We start from the raw sequence: 12,601 nt of genomic DNA, 5'->3' as shown, positions 1-12,601 counted from the left end.
TGCAAACACAATCTTTCTCTTTTCGATTATTTTTTAGAGAAAACGTCTGTTTCAAATGACACACAGCATATACAAAATATTGAAAATTTAAAAACATTCACAGTGAAAAATGTCCATACCAACATAGTTCTTATTATTTTACAATAAATTAAAAATGAGGGAAAAAAACATTTTAATCAGTTGTTATTTAAACTTGGGACTCATGGCTGCTGCCAAATAAGCTGAAATTCCATATTTCAAAAAAGAAAAGGATGAACTTTTTTTTTTAATTACATAGCTCTTATATTAGTTTTGTGAGAATTCTCCATGGAAGTTGAAGAATAATAAGACGCCTGCCCATAAACTCAGACAGAGAAATCTAGAAAACTGACTTTATGCCTATAACTAGATTGTGACAAGGACTCAAAAAGTAGCGCAATCTCAAATAGAAGTATTTCTTAGCTAGAAGTATATCCTTATTTATTTTTTTAAGATTTTGTTTTATTTATTCATGAGAGATGTAGAGACATAGGCAGAGGGAGAAGCAGGCACCCTGTGGGGGGCCTTGATGAGGGACTCAATCCCAGGACCCCGGGATCACGACCAGAGCCCAAGGCAGATGCTCAACTACTGAGCCACACAGGTGCTCCCATATCCTTATTTCTAAAACTGTCTTTCCCTAACTAGGGTTTATATCCTGAGAACTAACTTTCAAAAGCTAGTATCTGATTATGTATTATAATTTTTTATAGATTACATTTTGGTCATATATTACTGTGTAGGCATATTGTAATAGAAATGTGTTTTAGACTTTTAAGTTTAATAATGTATTTTTTAATAAGCTTTCTCTCTTCATTGAATGGCTCACATGGTATAAATTCTTAATAGATGAAACTTCAAGAGCATTATTTTTAAATCAGACACTCGAACCTTGCCACAGTGAGGCTCTGGGTGATCCTTATAGAGTTGTCATATAGATGAGATGCTGAACGAGGTGCTCTGGGTACTTAAAAAGTGAACCTCTCTGGATAATTTTCAACACAGGTCCAATGTACCCATGACGTTCTTCCACATGAAGAGCGTGCCCTTCTAGCCTCACCTCTGGCTCAACCCCATCCTCTGCGTGCAGAGAGTACATGTGGGTACATGCCCCTTGTTCTCTGCATAACCATTCCTCTCCTGAGGCAGCAGAACACCAAGCACTTTGCTGGCTCACGCAGGACCCTCTGCCTGTAATTACCTCACCAATTCCAGCAGTTCTGTTAAATCCCACCTGTCTATCATGGCTCCCCACCCTACTCTACTCAGCACAGTTTTTATCAAACTTTATGGGACTTAACATATTATAATCATCTGTGACAGTGGCATCTGCTATGGCCAGTTGTGAGCCTCACAGGCAAGAAACCTCTCCTGTTCATACCCTCAGGAACTAGCATTTTAGTAGGTGCTGGTGTCTGTGAGATGAATACAAGTATACTAGTTCTTAGACATGTCCTCACTTACCTGGATACTGCTGAGCTATTACCATATTTCTAACTACTGAAGAATAACTCTCCTATGGCACGTTTGTCAGATGTCTTAGAGTTTTTTTTTTAATAAATTTTTTTTTTTTTATTTATGATAGTCACAGAGAGAGAGAGAGAGGCAGAGACACAGGCAGAGGAAGAAGCAGGCTCCATGCACCGGAAGCCCGATGTGGGATTCGATCCCGGGTCTCCAGGATCACGCCCTGGGCCAAAGGCAGGCGCCAAACCGCTGCGCCACCCAGGGATCCCTCATTAGAGTTTTAATAGCTCTCTGTCAGCTCATTGTAACAGAACTAACATCAATTAAAACTCATCTTTAGTTGAAGATTTTGAGTCCCTTTTTGTATAGTATAATGATTGCAAATGGTTCTTTCCATATTAAAGTGCCTCCTTTGTTCTTTTTATGTAATTTATTGTACTTAAAAAGGATAAAGACCAAAGACTTTAGGAGGGGTTTGTGAGAGGAGGAAAGGAGAACACATAAAAAGAGAAATGGAAAGTCACAGAAAGATAAATTGTGTGAAGGCCTCCTTCTCCCTCTTAGGTAGACACCTTTAATAATATATCCCCAGATTTTTGTTGGTGGAAAAGGGGCATGCTCTTGCAGCAGTGATTATCATAGTGTTTCTTGTGTGGAAAAACTGGTTCAAAATAAAAATCGATGTTATCTTAGTTGAGAAGCCACATTGGTTTATATTTTCCAAGCAACAGGTTTTGTGGTAGTTTATTGTTCATCCTCTTGGGCTGTAAGAAAATTTCAATTTCTAGGAGCCTTGCTGACAGAAGATTTCACTAGTGAGCACATTATTTGGATCCCTTCTGTAAACAGAAACAGAGAGCTATGATTGCAATTTAGCGATATGGTAATTAACCTTAGCTAAACTCTCAGAGCTGCAGTGCATCTGAGTTCATTTCCATGTATGCATGTTCAAACAATTCTGAAACATAAAGGAACTCTATAATTGACTCTGTAGTAGGTACTCTAACTCATGTACAAAGGGTTTTCAAACTCTGGTTTCACTCTGCACCTTTGCACTTTTTATTGATGCCCCCAAAAAGCTTTCATTTATATGGGTTTTGTCAATGCTTACTATGTTTAAGAATTTAAAACTGAGGAACTTTTAAATGTCTAATTCATTTAAAAATAAAAATATTTAGACACTGGAGTGGCTCAGTCGGTTGAGCATCCGACTCCACTTCGGCCCAGGTCACAATCTCAGGGTTGTTAGATTGAGCCCCTAGGGGCTCTGCGCTGGGCATAGAGTCTGCTTAAGATTCTTTCTCTCTCCCTTTCTCTCTGCCCCTCCCTTTCTTCCCTCCCCTCTCTTCCTCTCTAAAAAATAAATAAAAGTATTAAAATCATTACATATTAACATAAATAAAGAATATTTATGAAAATTACAATTTCAAAAAATTTTAAAGAGTAGCATTGTTTTGCCATCTCTACAAATCTCTTTAATATTAGTCTTAACAGAAGACAGCCTCCTTCTTACACCTGTTTTTGCTTTCACTGTGGCTGTCAGTATCCCATGTCAAATAGTCATTGGAAAATCTACCATGAGCACATTTGTGAGAAAATAAGTATCTTGGTGTTATTATAAAATCAGTTTTGACCTCACAGTATTATTATAAAAATAATTTTGATCACACAGACCACTTGAAAGAGTCTCTGAAGCCCTTGGGCATCCCCCAACTATACTTTGAAAACAGCTTCTTTAGATCTAAACGAATTGTTCTCAGGGCACCTGGGTGGCTCAGTCATTTAAGTGTCTGCATTTGGCTCAGGTCATGATCTCAGGGTCCTGGAATCTAGTCCCATATCCAGCTCCCTGCTCAGTGAGGAATCTGCTTCACCCTCTACTCTTCCTGGAGGCTAGTGCTCTCACTCTCTCAAATAAAATCTTCAAAAAATAATAAAGAATTGTTCTCATCTTTGAAAGATGAAATTTACTAGTTACATTTTATCAGATTATATTTTTTGTGTGTGAATAAAAGAACCCCAGCACCACCTTTTTTTGTTCAGTCTCTCCAAATGCCTACTTCCACCACCCTGACATTACTTTGTAGGTGATGCTGGACTCGTGCAAGGATGAGAATTTTGCATCAGTCTCCATGGAAGAGGGTTTCTGCTCACACTCCCTGTTACCTTGGGCAAGTTAATTAACTTCTCTAAACTTTAGTTTTCTTGTCTGTGGAATGAAGAAAATTTCCATCTATGTACATACCATTAAATGAGATAAGGTATGGAAAATCCGTGGCACAGAGTAATGCTTCATGCATATTGTTGTTGTTACTTTTTCAAATTACTACAGTTACTATAAACTTTGCCAGTTGTCTAAAGTTGTAAGAACACTAAAGGACAAAGAAGAGAGAGGTATAAAAATAGTCAATAATAGGAATATTCTTTAATATAAAGTATGGTCACCGGAAGTACTAAATGTATTTAAAAATTGATAAGTGCAAAAAAAAATTGATAAGTGCAAGTGCCTGTTATACATAAAAATACAGTTCGTGGGGCACCTGGGTGCCTCAGTCAGTTAAGCATCTGACTCTTGATTTCAGCAGCTCAAGTCATAATCTCAGGGTTGTGAGAACAAGCTCTACGTTAGGCTCTGCACTGAACATGGAGCCTTCCTAAAATCCTCTCTCTCCTTCCTCCCCCCCCAACATTCTCTTTCTCTCCCTCTCTCTCTCTCTCCCTCTCTTTCTCTCTCTCTCCTCTCAAAAAAAAAAAAAATACAACTCAATTCAACACAGCACTGGGGGGTGAGTGGGCAGGGAGGACACAACACCCACCAGAGTTTGACTCGGTTTCTTAGAGACTCCTTCTTAATTTTCCAACACCTAATGATACTTTTTAAGAACATGAATGGAAGATACTGACATGCTAAATGTTTTATAATAGAATTAAATCTTTATACCTGGAGATCAAAAAGTTTAATAAATATACTTTAACAGTGATTTTTTAAAAATATTTAGTGATGATTGGAGATGGAAGATACAGATGAAGTTAAATATATCCAGCAGAATGGACATCGTGTGTGCAGGTTGTAGCCATCAGAGCTGCAGGAGCAAGATAATTTTGAATAAAAGCCTATGACTAAAGAGACTAGCCTGGAACAGAACCCAGGCCTGCGGACAGCAGCATGCAGAAGGGTCAGGACCAAGAAGGGTCCCTTCCCAGCCAGGCGAGGGGGAGACCGTCATCTCTCCCTGATGATGCCCTCTGCTGTTAACCCAGTCTTGAATACTAGATGCATCTCCACACATCCAAACATCCCATGGTTCATTTCTTTCAGAGTAGAGAACATCTCTGGGGTAACTCAACTGATTTTATAATTTGTAATTGTCTTTATAAATCTAAACTAGGAAGTAAACTTTACAGCCTGAAAAGCCTTATAAGTATGTCCCAAGGAAATTTGGAATTATTTTTTTCAAAACTGCTATTTTGGATCACGTGGATTTCGTACTCTATTGAAAACGGGAAATAGAGTTGTGACCATATATGCAATATTTCAGATGTAAATTTAGGACCAGATTTTTAGAAAACCTATCCCTTCTCAGAAAAACAAAACTATGGCTTCAAAGCTAAATTTAAAAGAGCATTTAGTTTAGAACAGAGGCAAAGATGCAGTTGCTATTTGATTGGGTTCAGAACAAAATATAGTTAAATAACTTACCAGGGTGGTTATGTGTTAACTAAAGGTTAGTTCACTAAAAAAGCCAGATATGCTTGTTACATAACTTTCTTGGCATTGCATTCTTTGTGTATGGATGTTATCAACCTTACTGATAAATAGTCTACAAAAATGTTACACACACATGTCTGAAAATGTATTCATTTTTTTCCTCAAGCCTAGTTTTTCTGTCTTTCTTGCTTGGTGGTCCCACAGTCTACCTGGTCTCCCGTCTCCCACTTGGGGGACATGACACCCTCAATTCTCTCCTGCATCCAGTGGGTTACTGAATATGCTGAGCATTCTGCCTCAGGATGCCTCCCAAACGGCCCTCTTCTGCCATTCCCACTACTACTTCCTTACCACAGCGGCTCCAGCAGCCTCTTCACTGGGCTTTTTGCCTCTAACCTAATCCCTAGGCAAACCCACCTCAATCCAGCCTAAAGGGTACCTACCGCCAGGTTTCCTTCCCCAAATGCCCATCTGATCACATTTCTCTAACTTAAAAACCTACATCGGTTCCTGGTCATCTAAAGGTTAAAGTCAAAACTCTAGCATTACGTTCAAGCCCAGAAATCTTTCCAAGGCTTGAAGTCTAGCTTGGAAACCTCATTTCTTGTCATTCCTCACCAGTAGGAGGTGCTAATCTCCAATAGCAACAATCCTTAAATACTGTAGCCTAAACACACGCCGGAGTGTCACATTTCCAGACTTGTGCACAGGCTGTTTCTCCTGCCATGGATGCCCTCCTCCTCCAAGTTCCCCATTGAGAGGTTGGCAAACTTCAGCTCATCCTTCAAAACCCAACCTAGGTGTCACCTCCTCTAAGAAGCATGTCTTGTATCATATCTGCCCACTCTGAGAGAGTCAAGCCTTCTCAAATGTGTTCCCTCCTCACCTTATACTAAACCTTTTCCACACTATTTTTTAAAATATATGTCTGGCTTCTTTAGTATGTTATGAATTCTCTAAGGAAGGGTAGACTCTAAGACTTAACTATATCCTATGTGCCTAAGATTGGGCTCAATAAAAGCTTGTGGAATTATATTAAATTTATCTAACCTACATTGTGAAGTGGATTATAAATTAAAAATATATAGTATCTAATTTTCAAGAAATACATAAAATTGGATTCTCTCACAGATTGTAAAACGATTGTATGTTCAACATATGTTCAAGAGTTTGGTAAATTTGATTCATTTCTTACCATCATAAAACAGGATTATAGCAATATGATTGCTAAAATGTATTTCCACTTTATAAAAAAATACTATACAGGTAGTTGACAGTTTACCATGACTTCCATTACCAAAGTCCTTGAGGTAGCTTCCAAGAAAATGTATAAAGGCAGGTAAAGCTAAGAAAACATTTAACCTGGAAGAAAAAGACAGACATCATCGTTGTGCACGGCGGGAGAGCTATGAAAGGTGGAAGAACGGTTTAGGAAACGCATTATGATAGTGGTTACCAAACCTGGATGATCATCATCAGTCCTTGGAGAGCTCTAGCAAGTATAGATCTCTGGGTCCTGCTCTGAGGGATTCCAGGGTAGATATACGTGAGGCCTGGAAACAGGCTTTCTAAAATTCCCTAGGGCATTCCGATGAGCACCCAAGCTAAGGAAAACCACTGAAAACCCAGAGATCCCGTGGAATCACAGTGAGTAGCTCTATTTAAAAGTTATAGATGGTGCCAGCAAAAGAGAAATTTTCTGAATACTTCAAAATAGGAAAACCACAAAGAGCATTTTGTTTCATCTTGTCTAAAAATGGAGGCATTTAGTTACCAATCATAAAAAAAGGTAGTTCATATTGCATTATGATACAGCAGTTTCCACCAAAACCCAAGCTTTAATTAGGGGGTATGTGCAGGAGGGAGATGCTGCCATCTGTGGGCCAATGGCTGCCCAGGATGTCCTTTCATGGAGCCACATTGGTCTACACAAAGTGGCACAGCTGTCCATTTGGTGGGTACAATAGTGTCACTTCTTTTCCGAGGCCACAGAGAAAGCCTTTTAAAGTAAATTTCCTAAGTGCAGTGGCAAAATACTAAATTCAGGTCTGTCTCAAAAACAGCATGCTTTTATTTTTAGGCAATTGCTTTGATAAGGTGGTACTTTTGTTTGGCAGTAGAATGGCACCAAGCCCATACTAATTCTTAAAAGAAAAAATAAACAGCATGTTTCTAGGTATCACAAGGAAAAATTTTTGAGAAATTTAAAGTTGTATCTTTTAAGATGGTTAGCTGCAAGTGTTTCTAACAGCTGATCCATTTAAAGTGGTTTTGAGGGGGGGAAAATTCATGAGTCCTCCCAGATCTCTCTATTATGTACTATTACATTTTTTTTCCTATGCCCTGAAATTTATGCTATTTTGTGATCAGGTGTCTGAGTCATTTGCAGTAGTTTAAACTGTAAACTCTAAATAAAACAAAAATTGCAAAGTCTGACTCCTACCAATTAATGGGAAGAGAAGGGCTGGATAAGGGGAAGATGCTTGGAGCCCAAAGGAACTTGTCCTCCTTACCATCCAGAAGACTCAATACTATAAGGATTGCTTTTAGGAAATCCCTTAATTATTCATCTAGTTTATAAGCTCCTTGATGGGCAGTTTTTAGAAAAACATTGTGTTGTTAGCTAAACAGCAGTAAGCTGGAAGCTTAGAAGTAAATGATGCAGGGGGGTGGGCAGGCAGGGAGTACTAGTTTCAGAGAACAAGAGGCACATTACCCTAATCCTCCCAGCTCGTGCACCATATACAAACATACTCACTTGTTCAGGATAAATGATTGCTGGCCTCTCTGCTTTTAGGAAATGTCAAGTCTTTCTTTCAATTATATAAGGTAATTTCTATAATCTTATACTAATTAGCTATTCTATTTGCTGAACACTTATTTTATAAAGGCAGTCTACTGTGGTCAGACAATTAAAGGTATTTTACTCCATATCCTGAATTATTTCCATTACTCCAGAGTTGCTGTATCTATATGCCATAGTGCTAAAATGTATGCATAAGTAGGGTGCAGCTGTATCAGATTCTAAACTTGGAATAACACACATCAATATTCAAAATGCACAAATATTTTAACAGTTAAGGATGTTGGGAATTTGAGGGGTGACTGGGCTGGCTCAGTTGGTTAAGCACCTGCCTTCGTTCAGCTCATGATCCCAGGGTTCAGGGATCAAATCCTGCATCAGGCTCCCTGCTCAGTGGGGACCCTGCCTCTCCCTTTACCTGCTGTTCTGCTTCCTCATGCTGTCAAATAAATTCTTTAAAAGAAAAAATAGGATGTTGGAGGCTTGATAAAATATTTAGGAAACGTATTTTTCTTGATTTTTCAGATTAGAATTTCACTTGAGTATAAAAACAAATCAATTATGTAGACCACTGATGTTTCTCTTTTTTAAACAAGACTTTAAATATATATATATATATGTTGGGGATCCCTGGGTGGCGCAGCGGTTTGGCGCCTGCCTTTGGCCCAGGGCGCGATCCTGGAGACCCGGGATCGAATCTCACATCGGGCTCCCAGTGCATGGAGCCTGCTTCTCCCTCTGCCTATGTCTCTGCCTCTCTCTCTCTCTCTCTCTCTCTGTGACTATCATAAATAAATAAATAAATTAATTAATTAAATATATATATATATGTTAATAGGGTGTCTGGATGGCTCAGTCAGTTAAGTATCCTAGTCTTGGTTTTGGCTCAGGTCATGATCTCAGGGTTGTGAGATTGAGCCCCCACGATTCGCTCTGTGCTGGGCCTGGAGACTGCTTTAGATTCTCTCTCTCTCTCTCTCTCTCTCTCTCTCTCTCTCTTCCTCTGCCCCTCCCCACATGCCCCCACCCCCACTCTCGTGCACATGCACCCACACTCATTCTCTGTCCCTCAAAAAACCAAAAATTTTTAAAAATATGTATCTATAAATACATATATATATTAAACTTTTATTTTTTATATTAAACTTTTCAAATAAAAATTTTTCTATGATGTAATGCCTTCCAGACTCCTACTGAACATACTAAATTTAAAATTGATCATGTAATCATCTTTATAAATATGACATACATTGATATGCCTCCATAGGCCAGTGCAGTTCACATAACTAACTGCACCAATACAATAGCTCCAAATGACTATAGTTTTATGGTCTTTATACTTTTTTAAAAGTCATTTAGTACTTTGCTGGCATCCTTCTTTTTTGTCACTGTCACTTTGTGGGGTTATTGTAGACTTGCCTTTGCAGCTGCCTTCTAATTGTAACTTGAGAAATCAGATTACCAAATTTGTTAAGATTATATCTAGAGTAAAAGTAATTTCATGTCACTCATTTTTGGGCTAATATTTTTTATATTTTGGACACTTCAAATTATTCACAAAGGAAATTCTAGATAACATGTTAATTGCATAGCATATTACTGACGAAATTAAAAGTAAAATATTTAGAAGAGTAAGGAAATGGGTGGTCATCGGGCTAAGAGCCTAGAGGAAGCTTCCAAATTCTATATTTAGTTGTGTGAGCAGTTTCTGAAGTACTCACTTTATCTATGCCACGTGGGTGAAAGTATGCACACTTTTTCAGTTTATGAATTGATAATACAAGATTTCAATAACATAAATGGGAGTTTCAGTATTAGTAAAATGTTTACAAACACAGATGTTACAGCCTCAGTTTGGTAACACCATACTGGAATGCAGCAATGGATCATATGCTCACGTGGACTGCCATGTAGCAGTCCCAGTGCTTGACGAAAGTAAGTGGATTTTAAGATGTTTTCAGAGAATTTTATTTTATTTTTTTTAATTTTAAATGCTACTAAAGCAAAAAGAATTTAGGGACAAATTTTGAGGCAGAGATTATCTGATTAAATCTTTTTATGGCAGCTGGAGAGGATGAGCAGTACTACGGCAGCCTGGCTCCTGTCAGTTTGTAGGCATTTTTATCAGAAACACACACATGAGTCAGGAGGGAATATGGCAAATATCTGACACCTTAAGTGCCATGCTACAGTATTTCAGTAATAAAATTCTCATCACAAATAAATATTCCTATTATTTAAATATAGCTGTATCTTAAGTGCAATATACAATTAAGACAATACCTCTAGTGTTTTGAAGCCTTGTCATATAGCACAGAATAAGTAATGCCCTGAAAGAGTAAGCCTCAAGCTATACTTGGTGGTATTTTTTAGCATGCATTTGTCACCTCCTCTATGCCAGGTACAAGCACTTGACGTAATGATGAAAGTGGTGAGTAGGAGATCAGTTGCCTCGAGCTAACATTCAGACCCTCTGACTAGTTCTTCTGGTGGCTGCTGTGTTTGTGAGGTTTCCTGGGGCTGGCACAAGGTGCAACTTGTGGCTTTTTAATGGATACCTGTTGTGGACTATGCCCCCAAAGTTCATGCCCCCAAAGTAATGCTATTCAGAAGTGGGGTCTTAGCAAGGTAATTGGGGTTAGGTTAGGTCATGAAGGTGGGGCCCTTATAATGGGACTATCCCATTATAAGAAGAGACACCAGGGCTCCTGGGTGGCTCAGTTGGTTAAGCATCTGCCTTCAGCTTAGGTCATGATCCCAGGGTCGTGAGATCAGCCCCACATTGAGCTCCCTGCTCAGCGTGGAGTCTGCTTCTCCCTCTCTCTCTCCCCCTCCCTCCTGCTCATGCTCTTTCTCCCTCTCTCTCTCAAATAAATAAAATCTTTTAAAAATTAAAAAAAAAATTAAAGAAGAGATACCAAAAAGCTCGTTTGTGTTTTCTCTGAATGTTCACAAAGAAGAGGTCATGTGAGTCCACAGCAAGATGGTACCTAGCAAAATTTCAGTTGTTTAAGCCATCCAATCTATGGTATTTTCTTATGGCAGCCAAAACTAAGACACCACCTTACCTGGAGGTAAAGCAAACTAGCCTAGATTTGAATTGCAAGTTAAGTTGGCCACCATGCTCTGGACAGTTGGACTAACTGAATCAAACTGCCAGTTATCAAATGTAGAAAGAAGTAGACAAGGAATTTCCCTCCCTAGGCTTTATTTATAAGTAGAAAAGAAAACCATCTAAGAGGTTTATTCCCCTCAGTTAAATAGTGAATCAATAAAGAGTCGTGAATCCATCCATACACTGACCTCATCTGATGAGAACATGATTTCATGACCAATTAGACCAAATCTGCTATGTATCTTTGAGCCTTATGAGTAGGGCATTAAAGAAAAAACAATTCTAGCTGAAAAAAAATCAATTTATTAAAAATATTTTTCCATTAATTAATTGGAGATGTTTACTAAGCATTAAAACTAGTTTTTAAGCCTTAGCAGGTAATCTTAAAATCAGTAGCCAAAATATATTTAATTGTTATAGTGATACCATGTAAAAGAATAATGATGCTATTTCTAGGCTATTTGCAGCTAGAGATCCACATTTTTGTAATGCTCAGTACTTCATTCAATTGCCTTATCCCAATATTCTTAATTAAGGATCACAGTTCATTTTTTTTTTTTAAGAAAGCAAACAAGGAGAGTCTTTTTTTTTTTTTTTAATTTTTATGATAGTCACAGAGAGAGAGAGAGGCAGAGACACAGGCAGAGGGAGAAGCAGGCTCCATGCTCCAGAAGCCCGACGTGGGATTCGATCCCGGGTCTCCGGGATCACGCCCTGGGCCAAAGGCAGGCGCCAAACTGCTGCGCCACCCAGGGATCCCCACAGTTCATTTTTTATAAGAGTAAACACCCAATTTGCTAGCATAAGGCCAAAGAAGTATGAGTAATTGAAATGTGGAGATTGGGATAAAATGCAAGATGAACATATAATTTCTGCAGAATGTAACAAATTGAACTAATAATTTAAGCTAAAACAGTTAAGTTATATTCCTGAATTAATTTTAATAACCAACAAATATTTAAGTAGTGAAGTTTTTATTACTGGACAACTACTTGAATGGAATGTGATGGAGGAAATTAAAATCTAAATCTTGGAGGTAGGCTAAATGATCTTTATGGTCTCTTCTAATCCTGAGATTCTATCTAGGAAAAGAAGAATTTCGAAGAATTCTTTGATCTACAAATAAAAAGGCCAATGATTTGTCTGGAACTCTGATCTTGGTCAAATATGTATTTAAATATTTTTTCAAAAAGAACATTTGGGATTTAAATAAGCACATCAAAAAAGCAAAAAAATGTTGTCTCTTCTGCCCACACACCAATTTGAACAAGAAAAAAACAAGATGAAATACATTATTTGGGTAAAATAAAAACCATATAATTCTAAATTTCAGCTGTTTGGTAAATACTTATTTATAAGGAGTTACTTGAATTCAAATCACTGTTAAGTTTCTTCAGACAAAAAGTCACTATAGTTCTTTGCACACAGTAGACATCATGTGTGTGCATGAGTGTATCCCTTCAGCTAAGTGAAGTCAATTTCTATTTCA

The sequence above is a fragment of the Nyctereutes procyonoides genome, unplaced genomic scaffold (assembly GCF_905146905.1).
Source record: "Nyctereutes procyonoides isolate TBG_1078 unplaced genomic scaffold, NYPRO_anot_genome, whole genome shotgun sequence".
Classification (NCBI taxonomy): domain Eukaryota; kingdom Metazoa; phylum Chordata; class Mammalia; order Carnivora; family Canidae; genus Nyctereutes; species Nyctereutes procyonoides.
The sequence above is the reverse complement of the archived record's forward strand: the minus strand, read 5'-3'. Positions refer to the sequence as shown.